Source organism: Musca autumnalis, unplaced genomic scaffold (genome assembly GCF_047663935.1).
Source record: "Musca autumnalis isolate F117 unplaced genomic scaffold, ASM4766393v1 scaffold_4, whole genome shotgun sequence".
NCBI classification, from domain to species: Eukaryota; Metazoa; Arthropoda; class Insecta; order Diptera; family Muscidae; genus Musca; species Musca autumnalis.
The window spans coordinates 163,170,454-163,197,788 of NW_027411977.1; positions in this window are offsets into that span (position 1 = coordinate 163,170,454).

Below are 27,335 nucleotides of genomic sequence, written 5' to 3' on the forward strand. Positions count from 1 at the left end.
TTAAGCTATCCTTGACACAAAATCCATGCAATTGATATGATGATGTCGAATTCCGTTTGAAAGATATATGCAGAAGCAGCCAAGTCTCAAGAAATACAGCTTTGTCAAATCAATTATATGTCCATATGAGAGCAAATATCTCATGACCCATTACATCTACAGTCTTGTTTCTTACGTTTTTTGTTAAGCTATCCTTGCAATTGATATGATGATATCGTTTGAAAGATAGACGCAGAAGCTGCCAAGTCTCAAGAAATACAAGGGTAAGATTTGTCAAACCCATTAAATGTTCATATGGTAGCAAATATTTCATGACCAATTACATCTACAGTCTTGTTTCTTACGTTGTTTGTTAAGCTATCTTTGACACACAATCCATGCAATTGATATGATGATATCGAATTCCGATTGAAAGATAGATGCAGAAGCAGCCAAGTCTCAAGAAATACTAGGGTAAGCTTTGTCAAATCCATTACATGTCTTGTTTCGTACGTTGTTTGTTAAGCTATCTTTGACACACAATCCATGCAATTTATATGATGATATCGTTTGAAAGATAGACGCAGAAGCAGTCAAGTCTCAAGAAATACAATGGTAAGCTTTGTCAAACCCATTACATGTCCATATGGAAGCAAATATTTCATGACCCATTACATCTACAGCCTTGTTTCTTACGTTGTTTGTTAAGCTAACCTTTACACACAATCCATGCAATTGATATGATGATATCGAATTCCGTTTCAAATATAGATGCAGAAGCAACCAAGTCTCAAGAAATACAAGGTTAAGCTTTGTTAAATCCATTACATGTCCATTAGGGATATAACTTTTCGCACTTTTTTGCAGATATCGAAAATAGCACCACATAGCCGTGTAGGGCATGAAAAACTATTATGAAATAAGGTGTAATTTTTTCTCTATCGCGAAAAAAGTTTCCGCACCAAATGCATTGAAGTTCAGTAATGCATTTTTTAATTTTATCTGTTACAACAACACGTTTGCTTTTCATTAACATTTTTATTTTTTTTTTTTCAACAAAAACAGCCTGTAACTTTCGCGAATACGTTGAAAATGACCCCAAATTCTCTTGTCCGATAGGTACAAAAAATATAAACATAAAATTCGAGAGTTTATAAAGAAAAACCAAAAATTGCCACAGTGTCAAAAAATCCTAATATGGTCCGAAATGGCGCGATTTGAGAACAAATTGGTCCAGAACGCTTTGATAATGATTTTAAATTAGATAACAAAAAAAATAAAAATTTTAATCAAAAGCAAATATGTTGTTATAACGGATAAAATTAAAAAATGCATTTCTATCTTCCATGCATTTGGTGCGGAAACTTTTTTCGCGATAGAGAAAAATTGACACCGTATATCATAATAGTTTTCCATGCTCTACCTGGCTATGTGGTGGTATTTTTTTTTTGGTTATAGCCCTAATGTCCATATGAGAGCACATATCTCATGACCCATTAAGTCATTTGTTAAGGGGTAGTTTACACTATATGTAAATTTCATATGACATGAAATTTTCCATCGCTATATATTCGCTAATATGTGTAATATTGGAGATTTTTCTTACTCCATTTACTCTCTGCGTCCACACCAGCAAACATGTAAAAAACTACGTCTCCACATTGCCTCCGTGGGTAAATATGGAATGTTTTTATTTCGTGTCATATGACATTGATAGATAGTGTAAACTACCTCTAAGCAAACTTTGACACACAATCCATGCAATTTAGATGATAATATCGAATTCCGTTTGAAAGATAGATGCAGAAGCAGCCAAGTCTCAAGAAATATAAGGGTAAGCTTTGTCAAATCCATTACATGTCCATATGAGAGCAAATATCTCATGACCCATTACATCTACAGTTTTGTTTCTTACGTCGTTTGTTAAGCTATCTTTGACACACAATCCATGCAATTGATATGATGATATCGAATTCCGTTTGATAGATAGATACAGAAGCAGCGAAGTCTCAAGAAATACAAGGGTAAGCTTTGTCAAACCCATTACATGTCCATATGGGAGCAAATATTTCATGACCCATTACATCTTGTGAGAAATTATGGTGGCACCCATATTTGCATTTTTCCGCATATTCAAAAATGTTTACTGGGATTATTACAGAAGTGTTGCCAATCACTATTTTTGGGTATTGTGGTATCGGATACGTTCTAGTATTTTCTATATTAACGGAAGAAAAGCGGATGATACTAATTAGTCAAACCACCCCCACTTCCTACAGTAGCCCAGAGGAAGTGGTGCCGCTTAGCAGTCTGAGGGTCGTCGGTTCGAGCCCCAGCCGGAGCAAACATTTTTTTCTTTTATTTTAATTTTTTATTCGTTTTTTTTCCTTACGGTACTTCTGGAGACTTTAGATTAAAAAAAACTATAGTGTTAGTGAGATAAGGTTAACATTTCTTTCGTGAAGTTCTCCCAACTTTCTTAAAGCTAGTGGTGAAAACTTAACAACGTTGAAACATTAACTCTCGTAGCAATAAACAAAATCATCATTGTTCTTCTTTCCTGTGAACGTAAACCAAATCGCACACATCTTCTGAGAAAAGAAAAAAAAAACAAAGTTCGAAGTTCTAATTTTTTCCAAACGTTTGATTGCGTCCCAAATAAAACTAATTGGACAAAAATATCCTAAATTTTCTAAATCGAAAATTATTTCAACAAAATAATTAATAATACGGATTCTAAAGAATTTTACAAACTTTACAAAAAGGTAATTTTCTTATTTTTCCGGAAAACAAAATATATAAGTGAAGTTAATTTCGTTCAAACAGATTTTTCATGGTGTTTCAAAGAAATCTACGGAAGTATTTGACGGAAAATCTGCATAGCCAAACTTCCAGCAAGTTTCGGTAAGAAATTGTTAAGTGATTTTTATTGTAAATGGTGATCAAATATGGTTTTGTTTATTGCTTGACATAGGTCTTCTCAACAATTCCTCATTTGCGGCAGTTTTCTTCAATAGCCGTGAATGAGGATGATATTTTTTCCCATCTACTGTTTTTTTTGTGTGACGTCATAAGGCCCGCATTTGCTTAGGAGAACGAAATCACATCAGTATAGAAGATCAATCGGCTTTGCCATTGACATACGCCATTTTTATCATCGTCTTCCGTATCCGCTGAAAAATTTGCCGAGAACTATTACCCGAAGTAGCCCTCGGCTCATGGAAACAACTATTGGAACATTGGCAACATTATAACCAACCCCAACGATTTCGCAATTTGAGCCACTGTGCTGGTCACACGTGTTAGCAACTCCTGTCATTTGTGCCTCCAATCGATCAACCAATCAGAGCCTTATAATTCTCGTGCGGACTATAAATAGATCGTCGACTTAACCACTGGGTTTGCCGTTGTTGGTTGACTGAGGGAAGCATGCATGGATGTATATGCACGTCTGTATTCCACTGAATTAACATAAGCAGTAGTAGTCTAACCTGCCAGCAGGAACTGCAAACAAACATCATCAAAACGAAACAACTGGAGATCGAATCCCAACGTCGTCGATTAAGATTAAATTTATTAAATTGATAAGTTTTTAACAGTTCTAAGTATTCTAATAATGACATCCTAAAGATATGCAAAAATTTCAAAGTTAAAATTAATGTAAATTTTAAACCCCCACAGCCAATATACACACCACACCATTGCACCTTTTAACCGTCGTATATCCTACTGAAACACAATCACACATGCATATGCTAATCGAGGCCTCGAGTATCATCATCAACCTGTGACCGTGAAAGAAGGATAATACTAATACTAAAAAAAAGAAGTAAGTTTAAAAAAAAAATTATCTTTGAAGTCTTTGCATATGATTTAGACAGTTAACATCTGCATTTGCCCTTGGTAGTCCTCAGGGGTTATAAATTAACCTTGTAATTATTATCGTTGTCCTTGAAAGAACAGATCCTTAGAAAAGGGTAATTATCCTGAAATCTATTTGTTGAGAATCCTATATCCTTGCTTCTGAACATAAGTCGATTTTTTTCAATTCCTAATTCAAAAAAGAAAAAAATTCACCAAAAGGATATCCTTGGTTTCAGGATAAATTCCCTTGACCAAAAAACCCCCCCAGTACAAAATTTGGGTATATTTTAAAACAAGAACAAATTTGTTCACAATACTATACCTTTTTGTTTGGGTTCACAAGAGCCTAATAATATACATTCAAATTTTTTTGTTAACAATATATAAACTTGAAATCCTCTGAATTCCTTGCCATTCAGTATTTGTATATTAGTTTATAGTGTTAAACTTCCTCTGAAGTAACACAGGCGACTTAGATATACTTATGTTCTAAGTTCTCAAAGTTCTAGAAAGATGATTTATACCTGTATATACTATTTGTACTCTATCTCATGAATCTCCTTTATAACTATATTTTTTGATATCTTTCGTTGAAATAAATATTGTTCTTACTTGGTGAGGTAGACGAGGGAGGGTAAACTTTGCATTTGGGGTTTCAAAAGAATATAACGCCGTTGAAACCATGGTAGGGCTGGGTATAGAGGCTCCAACTCCAATTAAGATCCGGAGTTGGTTAACATGGCTATATCTAGTATTGAACCATTTGATTTCTTCATTCTTATCCGGACCCACACGGGTGCAGCGTGGGTTGGATACATTGTCCCCTCTACATATTTATATTTAGTTTTTTTCGGGAGTCTATAATAGTTTTTTTTTATGTTCTGAAAGATATTTAATGGAACAAGAAGGAAACGTTCAAAGTTGGTGATGACAAATTACAGCGAGTAAGATCTGTCAATTTACGCTGCTCTTGTGACATCTAAGCTCTCTCGTTACTTTTAATTGTCACTTGTTTTTCGGATCTTCGTCCATCAACACCACCTAGGAACACCATTGTAAGGTAATCTACACTCCACGTCAGTAGAATAGAACACCTAAATTTTTGTTAACGTTAGCTTATTTATACCAAAACGAATAAATCTGCGTTTTTAATCTTGTGGGGATTTAAAGTCTATGATGTTCCGTATCAAACACAGAAAAAATTATGTTTCTAGCTCTTCGCGAAATGATTTTTTGATCAATTTTCCGATAGCACTATGAAAAATAGGCATTTATTTTTGGTCATCAGAATAGAACATTCGCTTTATTTTCGCGAATTTTTGAGATATTAACGCAGAATTTTCTTTCATTCGATAAAGCAATGCTTTCTAATAATTTTTCACCAAAAAAAACTAAACATTATTCCGCGGACAGCGAAATAACAGCGTTAAAGGGTTTAAATTGACAGATATTTGAAACCTCTCGGATTATCAATAAGAGTCGCGTAGTTATGTCATATTTCTTCACAATAAGATAGAATATGACACAGACAACGTCGACGGATACAATCGAGTGCTTCGGATGCTGATAAGATGGAACATTTTCAAAATAATTATGAAAAACTTCAACATTTCTTATAAAAACCCTAATGTTTTGTTTAATAAAATGGTTTTTCGCGAACAAGTCTGCCGTTTAAAGGTTTGGAAATATGTTCCAGATTTAGAGGAAAATAATCTGATACGAAAACAACCGTTATTTTAATACACTAAGGGAAATTTTAGCACTTTTTCAAATTGAACACAACCTTTGGACTTTGAATTTTAATGTGTTCTTATTTTGGTGTCAGCGATTGTTCCCAACAGCGTTATGTTCCAATATAAATGGACCAGGTTAATCTCTTCATACCGGATTTTACGATGTAGTAGTTTTTTTAACTGAACTCGCTATGTAAAAGCTCCGTTTTCGCGGGAAAACACAGCCATGCAAATTTAGGTTTTGGGTTTTGTATGTTGCTTTTAAAAAGTAATAAAATTTCCCTCAGTGTATTAAAATAGCGGTTGTTTTCATATCAGATTGTCTTCCTCTCAATGTGGAGCATATTTCCAAACCTTGTACGGCAGACTTGTTCGCGGAAAAAAACATTTTATTTAACAAAACATTAGGGTTTTTATAAAAAATGTTGAAGTTTTTCATAATTATTTTAAAAATGTTCCATCTTATCAGCATCCGAAGCACTCGATTGTATCCGTCGACGTTGTCTGTGTCATATTCTATCTTAATGTGAAGAAATATGACATAACTACGCGACTCTTATTGATAATCCGAGAGGTTTCAAATATCTGTCAATTTAAACCCTTTAACGCTGTTATTTCGATGTCCGCGGAATAATGTTTAGTTTTTTTTTTGGTGAAAAATTATTAGAAAGCATTGCTTTATCGAATGAAAGAAAATTCTGCGTTAATATCTCAAAAATTCGCGAAAATAAAGAGAATGTTCTATCCTGATGACCAAAAATAAATGCCTATTTTTCATAACACAATCGGAAAATTTATCAGAAAATCATTTAGCGAAGAGCTAGAAACATAATTTTTTCTGTGTTTGATACCGAACATCATAGACTTTATATCCCCACAAGATTAAAAACGCAGATTCATTCGTTTTGGTATAAATAAGCCAACGTTATCAAAAATTTAGGTGTTCTATTCTACTGACGTGGAGTGTATATTAGTTCTTCGACTAATATATTAATAAAAGCGCCAATTTTATTATAAAAAGAAATTACTGCCTTTTATTTGTTTTTTTTTTCTTTTATTTTCACTGCTCCGCAAAATTTTGGTCACTTCGAGCCTGGATACGTGCTTTCAGCAACAACAACTAATAAGGCTCTTCTTCTTTTTGTTTTTCAAAAGGCTTGACCTCGTCAATAAGCAGAATTTGCGCCTACCAAACAATCATCTCACTCAAACAGCTCATCATCATCAATAACATCTTCATCATTATATTGATTAATTCATCAAATAAAGGTACGTACCGTCTTTTCCTGAGCATTTGTCGCGAGTGATTGTTTACAAAAAAAAAAAATCGTACATACATCGATATAAAATATTCAGAAAACAAAAACAACTATACAGTGCTTAACTACGGTCGATTTACAAGTGTCCGTCGGTAAACGTATTTGTTATAATTTCCAACAGTGCCGGTTGCCTATTGTGTGTAATAATTCTCTTCAAGAATATTACACTCTTAATAAAGCGCTCTTAATTACGATATACGCGTATAAATACATAAAAAGTGAGAAATAAAATAAATAAGCAGTGGTCAGTGATCGTATTGTTGTGGTGTTTCAGTTATTGTGTGATTATTGGCCCAAAAGAAAATAAGAAATTACACTAACAACATACTTATTGGTTAGTACAACAACAACAATACGACCATATATCAGTGCTGTATACATTGTGGTTGATTAGTTCATGAGTAGTCACCACCCACTAGGTATAATAAGCCAGGTCACACTAAAAAAGTGAACATTTTATTTTTTGAAAAAAATATATTTTTTGATTTGATTAAAAATCGATTCGGTCGCATCAATAATTAAAAATAATTTTCGTTATTATTATAATATAAATACGATTTTATTCGAATTTTTTGAATATTTTTATATTTATTTGAATTTTTCTTTCCATATTTTGAAAATTTATTTATTTTTTTGACCTGTAGAGTGCATCTTACAGTACATGCACCCTACAATCGGTAAAAAATATTGAAAAAATAATTGAATTTTGCGATTTTTTGTATTATTTTTTAACTTTTTTGATTATTTCTTTTCGGAAATAATTATTTTGTGTATATTTCTATACATAAATCTACAAGCCGTGTATTTTGCGATACACAGTGAGAATATTTGTTAATTTTTTCCTACACTGAGAAAAAATTACTTACAGGTTTTATTAATTTTCGTTGATATTTTTACCTGACCTGTAATAAAGTTTCTTAACCTTGTTTGGTGTTGCTTTTGTTAGTATTCGCTAACAAATAAAATAAATTTTCTGAATTTTTGAAGTTTTCCTCTCAATTTTCGCTGAGATTCGTTCAATATCATTTGATTGGTATTGAAATTCTTAAAGCTTTGGATTTTTCAAATCAATTTCTACGTTTTCTTTCAGTGATTTTCATCTATTGATCTTATTTGCGAGTCAAAATGTCTCTATCTCCACTTGATTGTTTCATCAGAGCATCTGATACTATTGTCCAATTTGAAACCTTCTTCAATTCTCTCCGAGATGAAGAATTGGACATTTATATTTTAGAAGTTCAGTCTTCTGAGGCTAAATCGCTATGGGATAAAGTGAAAGAAACGTATGACCAATGCCTTGCTTCTATTCAACTGTCGGGTGAGGTCCAAGAAAACCTTGAATCAGCCCAAAGCAAATACCTTGTTGCATATAAGGCATATCGACACCTCCAAATAATAGTATGCTAAGTCTAAAAAGTGAGTTTTGCAGGAGAAGCTCTCAAAGTGTGGACATTTTTTTTTGAACTTCAGTACTATGCTAAGTCAATATTTGTTTATAACTTATGTTCGGATTGACCGATCATTACCAAATTTTGACAAAATTTAAGTTAAAGGGCGTTCGACACCTCCAAATAATAGTTTGCTAATTCTGAATAGTGAGTTTTGCAGGACAAGCTCTAAAAGTTTGGAAATTTCTTTGACCTTCAGTACTATGCTAAGTAAATATTTGTTTATAACTTCTGTTCGGATTGTCCGATTATTACCAAAATTTAACAGAATTTAAATTAAAGGACGTTAAATATAAAGATGTAAAGAACTTAAAAACATGCTAAGTCGACTTAGCATACTATTGTTTGGAGGCGTCGATATGTCAACGTCATCGCTACAGCAAATCGAAAATTAGATCAGTTTCGATCATCGCAGAAGAATTCAAATTCTTCTTTAGCACCAACTGGGAATTCCCAGCCATCTTTGAATTCTGATCGTTTATCCCAAATCAATCCTCCATCGAACTTTAATACTAATTGTTCTAGTACTCCTAGAAGAGATGCCATTCCTCCTGAAGATGCTTTATCTATGTCTGGTGTTTCACACCAAACGGGAAGGTCATCTGAGGTTTCCGCCTCAAATGACCGTGTTATGCATAGTTTAAATCATCCACCTTGCGACATAGATGTTTTTAATGGTGATTTTCTGTCTTGGCCCACATTCAGGGATCTTTTTTCTGTTGTGTATATCGACAACAGCCGCCTTAGCGATATCGAGAAATTATGTTATTTGCTCAAGAAAACTAGTGGTGAAGCAGGAGACATAGTTTCAAAGTTCCCGCTGACACACAAGAGTTTCGCTCTTGCGTGGTCAGCATTGAAGGAGACATATGACAATGTTCGAATTTTGGTTAACAACCAACATAAATTGTTGTTTGACCTTCCGGTCCTGGATACAGAGTCCAGTGCGGGCCTGAAGAATCTTCAGCGCGCAATCAATGGATGCATTTCGGCTTTGGCGATCTACGACGTTTCTACGAACGATTGGGATCCCATATTGGTCTTCTTGTGCATTCAAAGATTGCCTAAAACTACCGTCAACATGTGGGAACAGACGGTTAAAGACAAATCGGCATTGTCTGCTTGGAAGGATTTGGATCGTTTTCTTACGGAAAAGATTCAAACCCTTTCTTGTCTCCAGAATATTCGTGGCATAGATTCCTTTAAAAATGTTGAAAAGAAGGTGTGAGCTCATTTTACAAAGACGGCTCCTTCTTCTTCTCGTGCCCCTGCAGTAAAAACCTGTGTTCTTTGTCCTAAATTAGTACATCCTTTGCGTTTTTGTCCAGAATTTACTAAATTATCCATAGAAGGTCGTTTGTAATGAAGCTTTTCAATTGCTGCATTAATTGTCTGACGGTTGGTCATGAGGTTAGGAAATGTGTCAGTAAACATAATTGCGGTAAATGCAACAAGCGACATCACACACTTTTACACCGTGAGATGTCCAGTTCTGCAAGTTTCGTTCGTACAGCGACTTCGTCGCAATCATCTGGTACTTCATCCTCCGCTCAGATAAGCCATGTGAATCCAGATATCCCTTCGACCTCGTCAGGAATATCACACTCTGTCCATAGACAAGTGCACCATGTTTCACAAAACAAAAATGTTGTTCTGGGTACAGCTATGGTGAATCTAATTCATCAAGGCATCACCTATCCTGCTCGTGCCCTTATTGATCTAGCTTCGGAAGCGTCTTTCATTAAGTATAGTACACATTGACAAGCAAAACTGACAGTCATCGAGGTCCATTTCGTGAATATCAAAGCCTAACTGAAAAATTTCCTTTGTAATCTCTAAATAATACCGTATATATTGTATTTCAAACGTTTTTAGCTAAATAAAAGTTGTTATTTGCCGGAAAATCATCCTAAAAGTACGTTGACTGTCAGTTCTGAATGATAGTGTGTACTCCCCTTTACTGAAAGTCTACAACGTAACCTTGGTATTTCTACTACGGCGACACAGGCAACAATTTCTGGCATTAATCAAAGTACGTCCACTACATCCCAAAAATTATGTTCGTTGTGTATAGGCTCACCAATTGATACGACCATATTCTTGGAAATTGCAGCTTTAGTGATTGCCGCTATTTCTGGCAATTTACCATCCTTCTCAATTGGTGAGGACTTCATTTCCCGTTTGCCAAATATTCGTATGGCTGATAGAAATTTCTTTGAATGTAGAACAGTTGATCTACTACTAGGCGCTGATTTATATCCAAGAATTCTTCTTCAGGGAATGCAATCCAACATCCTAAGTTCACAAATGGCACAAAAAACTGTGTCTGGCTGGATCATTACTGGTCCAATTCCATCTTCCAATATTACGGTTTTAACAACCACAATAAATTATCCAGAAGATGATCTTAACAAGACTCTTCTTCGGTTTTGGAAATTGGAAGAACCTCCAAGGCGCGCTATTTTGTTTCCTTCGGACAAATTTTGCGAAGAAAATTTCAAGAGGACGACTCGTCGGGACTTAGATGGCAGATATATTGTCACACTTCCCATCATACCTGAATTCGCAGGTCAGCTAGGCCATTCTAGGACCAATGGTTTACGACAATTCTTCCGCAACGAGGCTTCCCTCCTAAGAAAACCACAAATTAAAGTCGTTTACGATGGGGTGGTCAGGGAATATCTAGAATTAGACCACATGAGACTTGTTCCAACTTCTTCAGCAGACTCTTCAGTATGCTACTTGCCTCATCATCCGGTTATTAATCCGGATAAGCCTACAACCAAATTGAGAGTGGTTTTCAACGCCTCAAATAAGATTTTTAATGGGAATAGTCTAAATGATATTCTTTATGTCGGTCCAACCCTTCAATTGGATTTAGTCCTACTCATTCTAAGATGGAGACTTTTAAAATGTGTGTTCAATTGTGACATAACACAAATGTACAGACAAATTCGAGTGGATCCTACTCAAACTCCTCTCCAAAGAATTTTATTTCGGGATTCTCCCCACAAACCGGTTCAAGACTTTGAACTTCAGACCGTAACATTCGGAGCAAATTGTGCTCCATATCTTGCCATTCGGACCTTACTTCAGTTGGCCGATGACAAAGAGAATGAATTTCCGTTAGCTGCACATATCCTTCGGAAGTGCATCTACGTAGATGACGTCTTGACCGGTTATCACGATTTTGAGACTGCGCAAAAATCCAGGTACCAATTATTGGTGCTCTTTCTTCCGCCAAATTCGAATTACGGAAATGGACAGCCAATGATCGCAGCATTTTAGAATCGCGTCCTTCGGAGCATCTTTACGACGCTAAGCTTCTTACTTTCGTGGAAGCTAGTAGTTCAAAACCGCTGGGTATTCGATGGAATGCACAGCTGGACCAATTTCATTTCAGTGTTAATCCACTGGAACACGGTCCAAATATACCAAACGGGAAGTTTTGTCAACCATCGTCAAGTTATTCAATCCGGTAAGATGGTTAGGACCTGTGATAGTTGTAGCAAAAATAATCATGCAACGTATTTGGCTCGACAACATTGGTTGGGATGATTCGCTTCCGTCTTCGACAGAACGCGAATGGAAAACATTTGTCGAGTCATATCAGGTTGTCAATTCCATTTCTATTCCTCGTTGGGTCCAGTATTCTCCAACTTGTCAAGCAGAACTTCATGTCTTTTCTGATGCCTCAGAAAAGGCATATGCGGGGGTAGCGTACATTCGTATTGTTTCCTCTAATGGAGAAATTTTTACAAATTGGCTTTCTTGCAAAACAAAAGTTGTTCCCATCAAGACCATTTCATTGCCTCGTTTAGAATTATGCGGTGCGGTATTAGCATCCGAACTTCTGAAAGGCATTCTAAACGCGATTGATATTTCATTTCATAAAATTTATTGCTGGACCGACTCAACAATTGTTCTTAGATTCCTCTACAACACGCATCCTGCTCATAGAGGAAGATATCACTTTGAAGGGTCCACTCCTACCAATTCTGAGATTCAGGCAGTCAGATTTCGTCTAGCTGTTTTAGCTCAAAAGACATATTATCCAGAGGAATACTATGCGTTACTTCATAAAAAGCCCCTTCATTCGAAAAGTTCTCTCTTGTCGTTAAATCCATTTCTGGATCAAACGGGGGTAATGAGGTTAGATGGACGCCTAGCTCAATCTCCAACTCTTTCCACTTCTGAACGGCATCATATTCTCTTACCCTATCATAGTAGATTCGCAAAGCTTTTGTTGGAACAAATTCATATAGAGTCTTTGCATGGAGGAAATCAACTAATGCTTCGTACGCTTCGCTTGGAGTATTGGATTCCTCGTGCTACTTCTTTGATTAGGGCGACAATAAAGCATTGTCGACTGTGCATCTTGGCAAAGAAACGCACTTGTACCCTAATCATGGCATCTCTTCCTCCGGCAAGAACGTCTATTTCTAGACCATTTTCTATAACAGGTATCGATTTCGCTGGTCCATTTGATATCAAATCCTTTTCAGGTAGAGGTTGTAAAATACAAAAAGGTTATGTTTGCCTCTTCGTTTGCTTTTCTACGAAAGCAATTCATTTGGAACCATCGTCTGATTTATCCAACGCAGCCTTTTTGGCTGCTTTTAATAGGTTTATTTCGTCGTGGTTGTCCCAAGACTATTTTCTCGGACAATGGCACCAACTTCGTTGGTGCATCGAGAGAGTTAGAGCGAGAATTTAAGCTTGCGTTAGATGAGATTCGTGCAAAGCTCCGTTCCAATACCAGGAGCTTTCATGGAAATTTAACCCAGCCGGAGCTCCACATATGGGTGGACTCTGGGAAGCTGCTGTTAAAAGCTTCAAAATCCATTTTAGAAAAATTGCGAAAAATCTCAAATATACGTTTGAGGAGTTTTCAACAATTCGGACAAGAATTGAAGCTTGCTTAAATTCTCGTCCACTTTGTCTAATGAATGATAGTCTGGATGCTACGGTGGCCCTTACGCCTGGACACTTCCTGATCGGGTCTCCGATCCTTGCTCCTCCAGAGCCCATAATAAATGAATCTTCACTGGATATCGTGAACCTGTATCGAAAACTTAAAGCTCTTTCTCAACAATTCTGCCTTCGGTGGAAAGAAGAATATTTAAAGAGCCTCCACCATCGTTATAAGTGGAAATTTCCGCAACGCGATATTCAACTTAATGATTTGGTAGTCCTTCGACAAGAACATTTACCTCCTACTGCGTGGAAACTCGGTCGCGTCGTGAAAGTCTATCTGGGAGTCGACGGTCATGTTAGAGTCGCGGATGTGAAAACAGAAAGCGGTATCGTAAAACCACCCGTAATTAAGCTGGTCATTCTGACTAACGACGATTAAATGTTCACCTCTCTTTATCGTGCCATCTATTCACAGACATGGAAAACTTAAGTTCGATGGCCGCTTCCCTTCCCTTTTACAAGGAGGACATCCCAATGTCGGATGAAGAGAGAGATGTCGATGCCGATATGGTACCTTTGGGGTCTCAGGACTCTGATCTGGGCGCGGTCACTAGAGCTGCCACTCCTATTCGGGAGTCTGCACCAGCACTACCGACCACCACGACGTTGCCAGCCGAAGCTGCTTCTCCTCTACGGGAGAATTACACAGCAGCGCTGGCTCCAAACCCGGGATCTGAATCCCAACCGGCAGGAGATACCCATCAGGTGCTCCTCGCCGCAACTGGCAAAACCGAGGTCCCCGACACCGCTACTCCTCTACGGGAGATTGCACAGACGAGTGCTGGGTCCCATACCTCAACCTGGACCATAGGTTCGACGTCTCCTCTACGGGAGATTGCACCCGTCGTTCCCGGTCTTCCCCCAACAGAAGTAGCTACCCAACCTCAATGCAAACGTACAGTGGCACACAACAAGGCCCCAAATGTGTTTTGTGCACGCAGTCATCCGGGCGTGTCCCAATTTCCTAAAAATGACTTGCGAGGAACGTATTCGATTTGTGGTTCAGGGGCATTTCTGCTCCAATTGCATAGGCAGGTCCCATATCCCAGAAGTGTAAAGGTGACCACCACACACTTCTTCATCCAACCAAAACCTCCGTTCCTCAAAGAAATGTCCGCCCTTCGGGTAAAAAAGACAATGCGTCCAATGCTCTCCATATGTCGCCTACAACCAAACCGACTCCGTTTGGCAAAAGTCATCTAAGAAACGTCAGTCCGCCCCGTCTGCTCCGATCTTGTCCATGTCTTCGACATCCGTCAGTCCGACTATACAGTCCATACAGCTCATTGTTACCCTGGGGCCAACAATGGTGGTAAAGCTCCTTCCTTCTGATTCTCAGGTATTAGTGCGAGCTCTGTTGGACCCATGTGCTGGACATAGCCGTATATGCTCCACGCTGGCTACTAAGCTTCAGCTCAATTCTTTAAAAGTTGGACAGGATTTCTTCTGCCAACTAACCCTGCAATCTTGCTACGATACTACCAAACTTGTTCGCGTATCAGCGAGAAGTATGTCCTTAGAGCATGTGGTTGCGCCGTCACAGTCAGTTCCGGACTATGTAAAAGACCACTATGCTGGGATACAACTAGCAGATCCCGATTTTCATAAGTCCGCACACATCGGGCTTATTCTAGGTCCGGATGTGGACCCGAAGGTGATGAAATCACAGACTTATTCGAGTCCTGGGTTCCCTTGGGCCCAGCTCACTAATTTTGGTTAGGTGATAACTGGTCCTTGTCCACTGTAGGATCGCCAGAGAAGATCAGCCATCTTCTGGACCTTCGGTCAAGTTGTTTGGAGGCAGTTTTCTACTGTTTCAAAAAATTGTTTTTTGAAAAAATTAAATGAAAATAAAATGAATAAAAATGCACAAAATTGACTGTTCCGCCTTGTTATTTATTTATTTAATTGTAGTTTAATTTAGTAGAATTAAGAATATATTGTTGTAACATGGCTAGATGTTTCAAGGGCGGCGGAAATGTTAAAGTTCAAATAAAATAAACTTTATAAAAATACATTCACTATCCACTTTCCGTAATTTGTCTTAATCCTTTTTTATCCAACTTTGAATTTTCGTTCAAAGTTGGTGATGACAAATTACAGCGAGTAAGATCTGTCAAATTACGCGGCTCTTGTGACATCTAAGCTCTCTCGTAACTTATAATTGTAACTTGTTTTTCGGATCTTCGTCCATCAACAACACCTAGCAACACCATTGTAAATACAAGGTAATCTATATTAGTTCTTCGAATAATATATTAATAAAACCGCCAATTGTATTATAAAAAGAAATTACTGCCCTTTATTTGGTCTTTTCTTTTCTTTTATTTTCACTGCTCCGCAACAAATAGAATGGCGCCCATCGTGTGGTACCTAATCGAATCCTTAAGGACTAATTATGTTATCCTTTAAAGAAAAAAATGTTTTCCCTCTTCCTAAAATGGTTGTTCTGTGAAGGTCTAAAGGATCCCTTTTGAAGTTTACGGAAACCTGTATTTTCTTATCATCTTTTATGGTTCATTGTGTTAAAGCATACGAGTTTTTTTCTTAAACACTTGATTTCGGGTGGCTACTCAAGACTTGCACAAATATACTCGCTTTATTTCGTTTGTCCTCAGGACATAATTAGGTCTCAGATTATCAGCGAGAAGGCTCTGGATTTTCAATTTTTTGATAGAACCGAAGAATTTGACCTATAAGTTTTCTAGCTAAATTTTCTGTCCCAAAATGATGTGGTAAAAGTGCTTCGAACTTTTTTTTCCTAGAACAGTTTTTTTTCTTGAAGGTGTAATTGACTGAGTTAGCATTATCCTGGAAATTTTCTGGAAATACTTTATGTTGCAGATGGCGACATCAGTTCCGAAAATGTTCAGTTTGTCTGCAACCCACACGTATAATGTTTTGTCTATTACTTTTTTAGTTACTATTCTCTAAAAATATAGTTTTTCATCCAAGTCTTGTCACTTTTCGTAGTACTTTATTTCAACCAAGAATTATTAAGTTGAAGAGTCAGAATTTAAAACAAAACCCTGTAATATATACTTGTAAATTCTTTTGTATTACTATCTTTCGAAACGAATATCATTGGATTTACAAGTACATAGTTTTCAAAGTCCTTTAGATTTCGTTAGTCCCCAAATTTCCGTTTTTAATTAAATATCCATAAAAAGGCATTTGTTCAGGGGTGCTTTAGTATCAGAAAGCCTAGATCGGAGAGCTTGTGAACTCCTCTGGAAGGATAGATTTCTGTTGTAAACGGGAAAGCTGTCCGAGGATACCCTCGACAAACCCTTCAGTTCTTCTGAATGATGGCAATGTAGTCTTTGTCAAATCCTCTTTTTTATTTATTCCTGACCCCATAGTCCTTCTAATACGACTGAGGTATTGTCACCCTGAATTTAAGTGGAAATACTTTTTCCTGCAAATTGCGGAATAAAGTCCTCATAATTCTTAGCGAAGAGAGATAGTAAATTTTTAATTTGTTGACGGTCTGTCGATAAGGAGGATTTTGGTTGAAGGGATAATAAATCTATAGCCCAATCTAAATTCCTTCGTTCAATCCTTGGATAAGCAATTTTCTTAACACCTCCCATTTTACCTCACCTATCAAAGTAAGAACAAGTAAACATCTCAAATTTTAAAGAATCTTCAAAATTTTGTTGCTGTTATTTCCACACATTATTTCATTCACAGGTTTTGTGTAATAATATATAAGAATCCTTATTAAATTTCGCACTTTCTGCGACAATTAAAAAAATATATTTCTGCTTTTCTAATATAAAAAATTATGGGCTTAGCACGAAGTCCTATCCCTGATCCTAATAAGGAAGCGGAGAATTTGGTTGAAGAGACATGGAAATGTGGATATTGTAAGGAAATAATAGATCTCCTAGTTCATGAATGTTACGTTCTTGACACTTGCCAACATTACTTCCACCGCAAGTGTATTGAGGACAGTTTGTCCAACACTTCTGAATGTCCCTTATGCAAAAAGGCGTGCCAATTGTCCAATTTAAAAAAATATCCCATAGCAAGTGTTGGATCTTCAGAAATGCCGACCCAAACGGGAACCATTAAAAAAACTCGCCCAGATTATCGTGGTCGTGGTGCTGCTTCAAGTCGTCCTATGACACGACATTATAGCAAAACATTATTTCCAAAAAACCTTGACTTTAGTCAAGATTTGGATCTCCCTATGAATAATGCTCCAGAAATGGGAGTGGATTATATGAATCAACAGGTGGCAAGCTCTAATAACGATACATTGGATTCATCAAATCCTATGTCAAATCCATTGAATCCACATTTCCAAAATGATTATTCTTCGGCCTCCAATGTTAAAAATTCAAATCGAATAGATTATTCCAGGATTAATCGAATGATTGAAACTAATATTGTAAAAATACTCAAAAATCTAAACATTGGGCCACCAGCTCAAATTCAAAACCAAAACGTTCCTTTCAATGCAGCTGCCAGAGATAATAATTATAATCAAAATCTAAATCTCCAATCCAATACGAATCTGGAGAATAGAAATTTTGAAAATAAGTCTCCAATTCCGGATGAAGTTTCACAATCTATTCGACCCGATAGGGTTATCTTCATTATTCAAAATTGGAACATCCAGTTTGATGGTTCCAACAATGGGCAGTCCATAGATGAATTCTTATACCGAGTTAAAACCAGGGTTTCGGAGTCGAGGTATTTTTGGCTCGACTCCGACTCCAAACGAGTTTTTTTCACGACTCCGACTCCGAGAGTAAAATCCTATACCACTAAGAATGAATAACATTTGCACAAATTGTTAACTTTTTCCTATATAAGCTAATGTGTTAGTTTTCCCTTACATATTCATTAGAAAGGACATTGGTTCGAATACATTCGAACATATCAATATTGTTTCTGCCGAATCTTACATTGAAAAATAGCACAGTTAGAACGTTTTTGTCGATTTTCCTTTTTTGCACGAGTATATTCTGGACGGAATTCTTCTGCGTGAGAATATCGTTAAGCTTTAAAAATAAGTGAAAATGAAGGAGCAATACAAATCATAAGAACTACATGCAAAACAATTATAGGCAATTCATGGCAAAGTTTCAGACTGGATGTAATCCAACATTTTAGTGTGCTTAGCCTCAAAAGGAGACCCCAGTTGTAAAGCTCAAAAACAGCCATTTTTCTTGATTTTTTCCGAGGAAACTACGTAAGTTTTTGGCAGTTTTGTTTTCTTCATCTGAAAGAGAAAAATATTACGAAGAAATACTACGAAACCCTGTTTTTATTAAAGCATTGTGGAGTGTCAACTTTAGCTCGAAAACTAATAAACCAATTGTCATATATTTTGTGGCCGATTTCGAGAAAAACACAGTTTATGCTGCAAACAAAATAAAATAACTTGTTCCAATCCAACGCTCACACTAAGGCAATATTTTTCCGATCGACTTTGACTACCTATTCTATGATATTTATACATTCTACTTTTTTCTGAAATTTATACACATTTTGAGAATTGGTGTGGAAATATTTGAGATATAGTGTGTTTCGCGACTTACCTTTTGTTTGCCTTTCTTTTGAGTGAGAAGATTTGTTTGTTTTTGTCTTATCAAATTCAATGCAGGACTTTTCATTTACAATTTAAGTTAAGTAGCAAATTTAATGTAGGTTTTAGTTTTAAGTAGGCAATATTTAGAAATTTTTATTCACAGTTCTTTCGGTTTTAAGTAGATCGTGTTTAGGCAATTTTTAGGTGATTTTAAATAGGCAATTTTAGCAGGTAAGTTTTAGGGAAATTTGTAGGCAAATTCAACTTAGTTAAGGTAAGTATTTGTGTGTGTGTTTAACTTATTTCTAGCTTGTAATGTTAAAAATTCAAATCGAATATATTATTCCAGGATTAATCGAATGATTGAAACTAATATTGTAAAAATACTCAAAAATCTAAACATTGGGCCACCAGCTCAAATCCAAACCAAAACATTCCTTTCAATGCAGCTGCCAGAGATAATAATTATAATCAAAATCTAAATCTCCAATCCAATACGAATCTGGAGAATAGAAATTTTGAAAATAAGTCTCCAATTCCGGAAGAAGTTTCACAATCTATTCGACCCGATAGGGTTATCTTCATTATTCAAAATTGGAACATCCAGTTTGATGGTTCCAACAATGGACAGTCCATAGATGAATTCTTATACCGAGTTAAAACCAGGGTTTCGGAGTCGAGGTATTTTTGGCTCGACTCCGACTCCAAACGAGTTTTTTTCACGACTTCGACTCCGAGAGTAAAATCCTATACCACTAAGAATGAATAACATTTGCACAAATTGTTAACTTTTTCCTATATAAGCTAATGTGTTAGTTTTCCCTTACATATTCATTAGAAAGGACATTGGTTCGAATACATTCGAACATATCAATATTGTTTCTGCCGAATCTTACATTGAAAAATAGCACAGTTAGAACGTTTTTGTCGGTTTTCCTTTTTTGCACGAGTATATTCTGGACGGAATTCTTCTGCGTGAGAATATCGTTAAGCTTTAAAAATAAGTGAAAATGAAGGAGCAATACAAATCATAAGAACTACATGCAAAACAATTATAGGCAATTCATGGCCAAGTTTCAGACTGGATGTAATCCAACATTTTAGTGTGCTTAGCCGCAAAAGGAGACCCCAGTTGTAAAGCTCAAAAACAGCCATTTTTCTTGATTTTTTCCGAGAAAACTACGTAAGTTTTTGGCAGTTTTGTTTTCTTCATCTGAAAGAGAAAAATATTACGAAGAAATACTACGAAACCCTGTTTTTATTAAAGCATTGTGGAGTGTCAACTTTAGCTCGAAAACTAATAAACCAATTGTCATATATTTTGTGGCCGATTTCGAGAAAAACACAGTTTATGCTGCAAACAAAATAAAATAACTTGTTCCAATCCAACGCTCACACTAAGGCAATATTGTTCCGATCGACTTTGACTACCTATTCTATGATATTTATACATTCTACTTTTTTCTGAAATTTATACACATTTTGAGAATTGGTGTGGAAATATTTGAGATATAGTGTGTTTCGCGACTTACCTTTTGTTTGCCTTTCTTTTGAGTGAGAAGATTTGTTTGTTTTTGTCTTATCAAATTCAAAGCAGGACTTTTTATTTACAATTTAAGTTAAGTAGCAAATTTAATGTAGGTTTTAGTTTTAAGTAGGCAATATTTACAAATTTTTATTCACAGTCCTTTAGGTTTTAAGTAGATCGTGTTTAGGCAATTTTTAGGTGATTTTAAATAGGCAATTTTAGCAGGTAAGTTTTAGGGAAATTTGTAGGCAAATTCAACTTAGGTGTAAGGTAAGTTTAAGGCAAATTCAAATAGCAAATTTCAAGTAAGTTAAGGTAAGTATTTGTGTGTGTGTTTAACTTATTTCTAGCTTGTAAGTTTTAACTAGTAAATAGTAGTTTGTAAGTAGTGTTAATTAGGTAAATTTAGGTTTTAAGTTTCAACAATATTTTCGTGTTTTGTACTTTAATTTATTTTGTACTTTTGGTATTTGTGTGTTGTTTCTTTATGTTTATAAATTCAATGTATATTTCTGTTGTGTAAATTCACTTTAGTTTAAAATTTAGCCTTTTGTATGTTCAATGTTCTGTAATAATTTTAAGTGTGTTATTAATGTTCACTGTTTTAACTTTATGTTTTGCACTTGTCACCGCGGGGGGGGAGAGGAAACTTTCAAACTTACGCGTTCGCGGTTATAAAGAGAACTGGCCGACGCAATAATTTGCATCAGCTTAGCTAACCGATTTACAAATCCACTTTATGTTTATTTACTTCCAATCGGTGGGAATTTACCGGTGACTGCGTAGTAGTGTTGGTGAATTATTTACATTGTTTACACTTGTTATGTTTTACATATTTTCTAATTTTTGCCGCAGTCACCGCTAACTCCAATCGACAGTGGCGAGCAAAAGTTTACACATTTATAAACATTTCTGGGCCCCCGAGTGACAAGTGTAAACTACTATACGATTCTATATATATATGTTGCTCCATACGATTCAAGGCCTCTGGCATATTCCTGATTGGTCCAGCGAACACGTACCCCAGCTGCGTGTTGTAGGCCCGCACATCTCCAACTCCCACCGCCACGCATCCAGTCTTCCTCAGTGCATTGTAGGTATCGGCCCCTAGCTCCACTTCTACGGGCGTGTTCCCCCTGGGATCTGGGTCGGCAATCGCGTAATTTGTGAAGTCTCTTGTCGGGTCTTCCAATAGGGACTCTGAATAAAGACGCCTGGGAAGGTCGTCGACTATTAAGGCGTTGACCCTGAGTGTCCAATTGCTGCTAACGCGTCGGGGCGCAATGGTGAATGTCGTGACTCGTGCCCCATTATACATTCGTTGCTGAAGGCCAAAGCGTCTGAAGGCAGCGTATGATATTTTCGACATGGTGGCCGATTGGCTTACAAGCGCCCTCACCCTTACGAAGCCCTCTATCCCCTCTGCCATAATTCGAATCATTGCCGTGGGCACAAACACAAGATCCCAGGCAAAGGCCGGCGCATTCACGGCTTCAATGTTTAGGGGCACTTCGTCCAATTGAGATGCCCCGTGCAATAAAGTGTGGTGCAGACTGTCACACCTCCGACAGCCGACCAAACTTGGACAGTCGGAGGCTAAATGGCTCCTTGCCAGACAATTGCGGCAATAGCCCCGGCGCTCCACTGTTTCGTACCGCTGGAAGGGGGTCTGTCGCCGAAAACGACGGCATGAACTTATGCTATGGTCTTCCTGGCACAGTCCACAAGCAAACTGCAGAAACTTGGTCTCTCGTTCACCAGGCGGGGGTTGGGCCTTGCTTCCGAGCGGCTTCTCCTTGGGGATCGATTGGAGCTGCGAGCTGGACTGCTGGGGCTTCGGCTGCGGTCTTCATAGCGCCAATCCTGGTTTGGAAGGTAGGCTGCCATGTCTGAAATAAAAAGAATGCGAGTACTAAGTTTTTTAAATAAGGATCCGACTAGTCAGTCAGAGAAAAGTTTGACTATTTTTGTAATGGGTCTACTTATATTGCCTCGAGAAGTCCGTATGTCCACTACTCGAGTATTTTGATCCGTCCCCTGATAGGTCTTTAAAATCCGTCCCACCTTCCATTCATTGGGAGCGAGTCTATCATCCTTGATAACGACTAAATCCCCGTCTTTAACATTTTCCCTTTCGTATTTCCATTTTGTTCGTCGATGGAGTTCATGCAAATATTCCAACTTCCATCGGTTGCAAAAATATTGAGAAATGACTCTAAGTCGCTTCCAACGATTTACTAAATTGATGTCTGTGTCTGAGACATCAGGCTCCGCTGGAGCAAGAATAGAAGTTCCTATGAGAAAATGACCCGGAGTCAGGGGTGAAAAATCATCCGGGTCGTCGCTAGCAGGACTTAAAGGTCGCGAATTGAGGCAGGCCTCAATTCGGGCTAAAATTGTTGTGAATTCCTCAAACGTAAAATTCATTTTTGGTAAACTTTTCTTTAAATGTAGCTTAAAAGACTTAACGCCGGCTTCCCACAAGCCGCCCATGTGTGGCGCACCAGGTGGGATGAACTTCCAGTTAAGATTTTGATAAAAATTGCTTTCAACAGTAGTTGATTGTAGGCTTTTCATGAGCGCAATTCTATCTCTTTTTATCAAATCGACTGCTCCAACAAAATTTGTTCCATTATCAGAATAAACGCAAGAAGGGCATCCTCGCCTGCTGACGAATCTTGAAAAAGCAGCGAGAAATGCGTGGGTTGAAAGGTCGCTTGTAGGCTCCAAATGTATTGCCTTTGTAGCAAAACAAATAAAAAGGCACACATATCCTTTTGTGATAAAACAAGCTCTTCCCGAATAACTTTTAATGGTCCAGCGAAATCGACACCTGTGTTCGTGAAAGGCCTAGATAAAAATGTACGCTCAGGCGGAAGAGAGGTCATTACTTGGCTCTCAATATTCCTATCGAGTCTAAAAATGGATTTAATGTCAAAAGCGAACTTGTCGATGAAATCCGAGTCTTTTTCTCCAATGATTCATATTCATTCAAATAGAAGAACTTTTGAGTCTGTATTATGCTTGCTCGTTTTCCATCTTGAATCTCGGTAGCTGAAAGCTCCGTTGATGATATTCTAAGTTGTTGTCGGTTTGATCCGGTGTTTTTCCAGAAACGTAAGGCATATGCATATGATCTGTAAACCTTTGCTAGCGATGAGAAGTTCTTTAGCTTACAGCTTTTGCTTCCAAATTTGTATCGATTAGTATTTGATTCGATGGCCATCTGTCTTTGGGCATTTTGAGCCACTGAGGTCCATGCCACCAGAGGTCCTGAGTCTTCAAGTCGGCAGGCGAACATCCTCGACTTGCTAAATCCGCTGGATTGTCCTCCGAGTCAACATGTCTCCAATTCTCTTGGCCAATGCTCTCAGAGATCTCCGATACTCTATTTCCCACGAATGTGCTCCAATGACAAGGAGGCTTTTTCAACAACGCCAAAACAATTGTGGAATCTGTCCAAAATTGGGTCGAAAAGTTGGATATTTGTAAATTGTTCGTTATGGAAACTGCCAGTTTAGACAGCAGAACCGCACCGCAGAGTTCAAGTCGCGGAATAGAAAGCTTCTTAATCGGAGCTACTCGGGTCTGGGCGGCTAATAAGAAGGTATGAGTGCTGTGATCATCATTTTCAATGCGTATGTAAATCGCAGCTCCATATGCGCTTTCGGATGCGTCACAGAATCCGTGAATTTCTACAGAGCCATCTAATGTGAATTGTATCCATCTCGGAACCTTGAGGTTTTCAATCTTTTGGCTATTTGTGACGAAATTTTTCCAATTCATAAGAGTCACTGGCTTCAGTGGGTCATCGCAATCGATTTTATCCAGCCATATTTGCTGCATAATAAGCTTCGCTACTACTACCACTGGCGCCAGCCATCCACAAGGGTCAAACAATTTCGCTATGGTTGATAAAACTTCTCGTTTTGTATATTTGTCTTGATTTTCCATTTGTGGTGGCGTAAAAGAGAAGAAGTCTCCAGAAATATCCCAGTGTTTTTGTGGAAGCATCCTCAGAAATATCCAACCAATTCAGTGGCAGTAACTTTTCCTCCGGAATATCTTTAATAACATTATAATCATTTGAGGCCCATTTCATGAGGGTAAAACCAGCAGAGTCCAAAGCTGAGACCAATTCCTTTCTGGCCGTGATCGCTTGTTCTAATGTATGACCGCCAGCCAATACATCATCAACGTATAGATTGTTTAATATTATATCTGCTGCTTTCGGATGCAGGTCTTTAATATCTTCCGCTAACTTAATGAGCGTCCTCAATGCTAAAAATGGCGCGCAGTTTACTCCAAAAGTTACTGTTAACAGCTCGAAATCCTCTACAGGGTCTGCCGGTGATTTTCTGAATAAAATCCTTTGGTATTTTGTTTGATTTGGGTCCAAAAGTATTTGCCGATACATCTTAGTGATGTCGGCGTTAAAAGCGTGTTTGAAAAATCTCCATTTCAAAATTTGAAGTACTAACCCCCAGTTTTTGTAACTTATTTTTGTTCGTTCGTCTATATTCGTAATAATTTAGGCATTCATAGCTCAGCCCCCAGATGACATACACATCTAATTATTCGTATACCCGTTCCATATATCGTTAAGGATTCCTCATTTAAAAATCAGCTCTCTACATTTGCGCTAAAGCGAGTAAATCGATCTACAAAATTTGACAATTCGTGTGAGAAGAATAAAAATTTTTACAAAAACTGGGGGTAAGTCCCGTTGAGACTTGTTTTATTTGATGATGGGCACGAAGCGTTGAATACGACTCTTAGTTTCGTTGTAATACGATCAGTTTTTATTACTGCGTGATGTGGCAGGTAATAATTTGGCATATTGTTAATTTCATTTGGGTTTATTTTCCGCATATGACCAAGTTCTAGGTACTCGAGTATCGATTTATCATATTGTTCCTTAATATCTGGTGTTCTCATAAGTTTCCGTTCCATTCTATAGAATTGTGCTAAGGCAATGTTCCGAGAATTTCCCAATTCCTCACATTTTTAAATGGGAGAGTCACCACATATCTTCCATCCTTGTTTCGTATTGTTGTATCAATGAAGTTGGTTTCGCAAAATTGGTCTTCCTCTGACCGTAAAACTTTTTTAGGGGTCTCTTCCACCTCCCAAAAACGTGTAAGTATTTTCTCAATTGAAGTTGTATTCAGCAAAGCAATTTGTTTTCTTTGGATAACATTTCCAGGAATTGGTCCTCCAACAATCCATCCAAATTTAGTTCTTTGAGTTAAAATTGATCCAAAAGTTTTCATGGGAATTCCAAGTGTAAATATCAAAGGTCCTATGTCCATACCGATGAGTAAGTCAATAGGTTGACTGATGTAAAACTTTGGGTCAGCTAGCTCCAATGATGTTATATCTCGAAGTTGTGAGAGTCTTTAAAGATTTCGGCAAGGTTTCGTCGAAGTCTCCAAGACAAATTGATTTAATCCAGTGACATGTACTAAGTTGTTCTTTGTTGGTAATTTCAGCAGATTTTTTAGTTTTTCCGAAATGAAAATGGATTGTGATCCAGAGTCTATGAGTACTCTTGCATCATAAAGTCGTCCTCTGGTTTCTATTTGTATGGTACAGTAAAGAGTAGTGTACCTCCAGGTTGTTGCTGACTAATTTGTTTTTCCTTAAGTGTCAAAGTTGTAACTGTTGCTGGTTCTAAGTTGGTTGTGGACTGTATTTGTTGTGTATGAGTGGCGGCACTGTTTCTAGGTTGTGTCTCCACTCGAGCTAGGTATGTACTTGAAGATTGGGTTTCCGTTTCCTTATGTAACAAAGTGTGATGTCTCATCGTACAAGTTCGACATCCAAAACGACTCTTACAATCCTTTACTCCATGGTTCGCTGACAAGCAGTTGTAGCATAAACATATCATTTAAATTCTTCTTTTAAAATTCCGTACAATCTCGTATAAAATGTTTAGATTTGCAAACTTGGCAGGTTTGAGCAATCTGTGTACTATTTTGGCTTCTATTCTGTTGTAGATTCTGACTAGAATTGGGTCTTCCTCCAGAATTATTCGTATTCCTTGTAACATTTGCTTGAAATGTATTCAAAAATCTAGGTTTGTTGTAAGTAGGTTGTTTCTGCTGACTGAATTTCGAAGTCGATGGTTTTATATTTCCAACAGATTCCATCGTTTTGAACTTGGTTAGGAAATTGTTCCCATTTCGGTAGAATTTTGCAATTATTGAGTGAGTTTTCGAATTCCTCCAAAAAATTTCTCGGCAATTTTGAAGCACAAATGTATATAAGAAGGGGATCCCATCCCTTAACATCGACTTCCAATAATTCCAAAGTTTGTATGCAGCTGTTGACAGTTCTTTGCAATTTTTGTATGGAGTGACTTGAGTCGGCAGAAACTCTAGGCAGATTAAAAAGTGTCTTTATTTCCTCATTGACTTGCATCCGTTTATTCTCGTAACGATCAGTAAGATTTTTCCATGCAGGCTCAAAGCCATCATTGGTTAGTGGTACGTGACAAATAATTTCCTTTGCTTCCCCAGTGGTCTTCTGCTTCAAGTGGAATAATTTTTCTACGTTGCTTAGTTTTGATTCTTTGATATAAATTGCAGTAAATAAATCTCTAAATGTGGGCCAATCTCGATATCCTCCTTTAAAGATCTCTGTATCGCATGGTGGTAAGCGAGATACACCAGTAAACTCCTTTTCCGTTCCTTGTTGAGTCACCAACGATTCTCGTTTAGTAGTCTCCAACATTTGTTTATCGCAATTCATGGCCAAGTTTCAGACTGGATGTAATCCAACATTTTAGTGTGCTTAGCCGCAAAAGGAGACCCCAGTTGTAAAGCTCAAAAACAGCCATTTTTCTTGATTTTTTCCGAGAAAACTACGTAAGTTTTTGGCAGTTTTGTTTTCTTCATCTGAAAGAGAAAAATATTACGAAGAAATACTACGAAACCCTGTTTT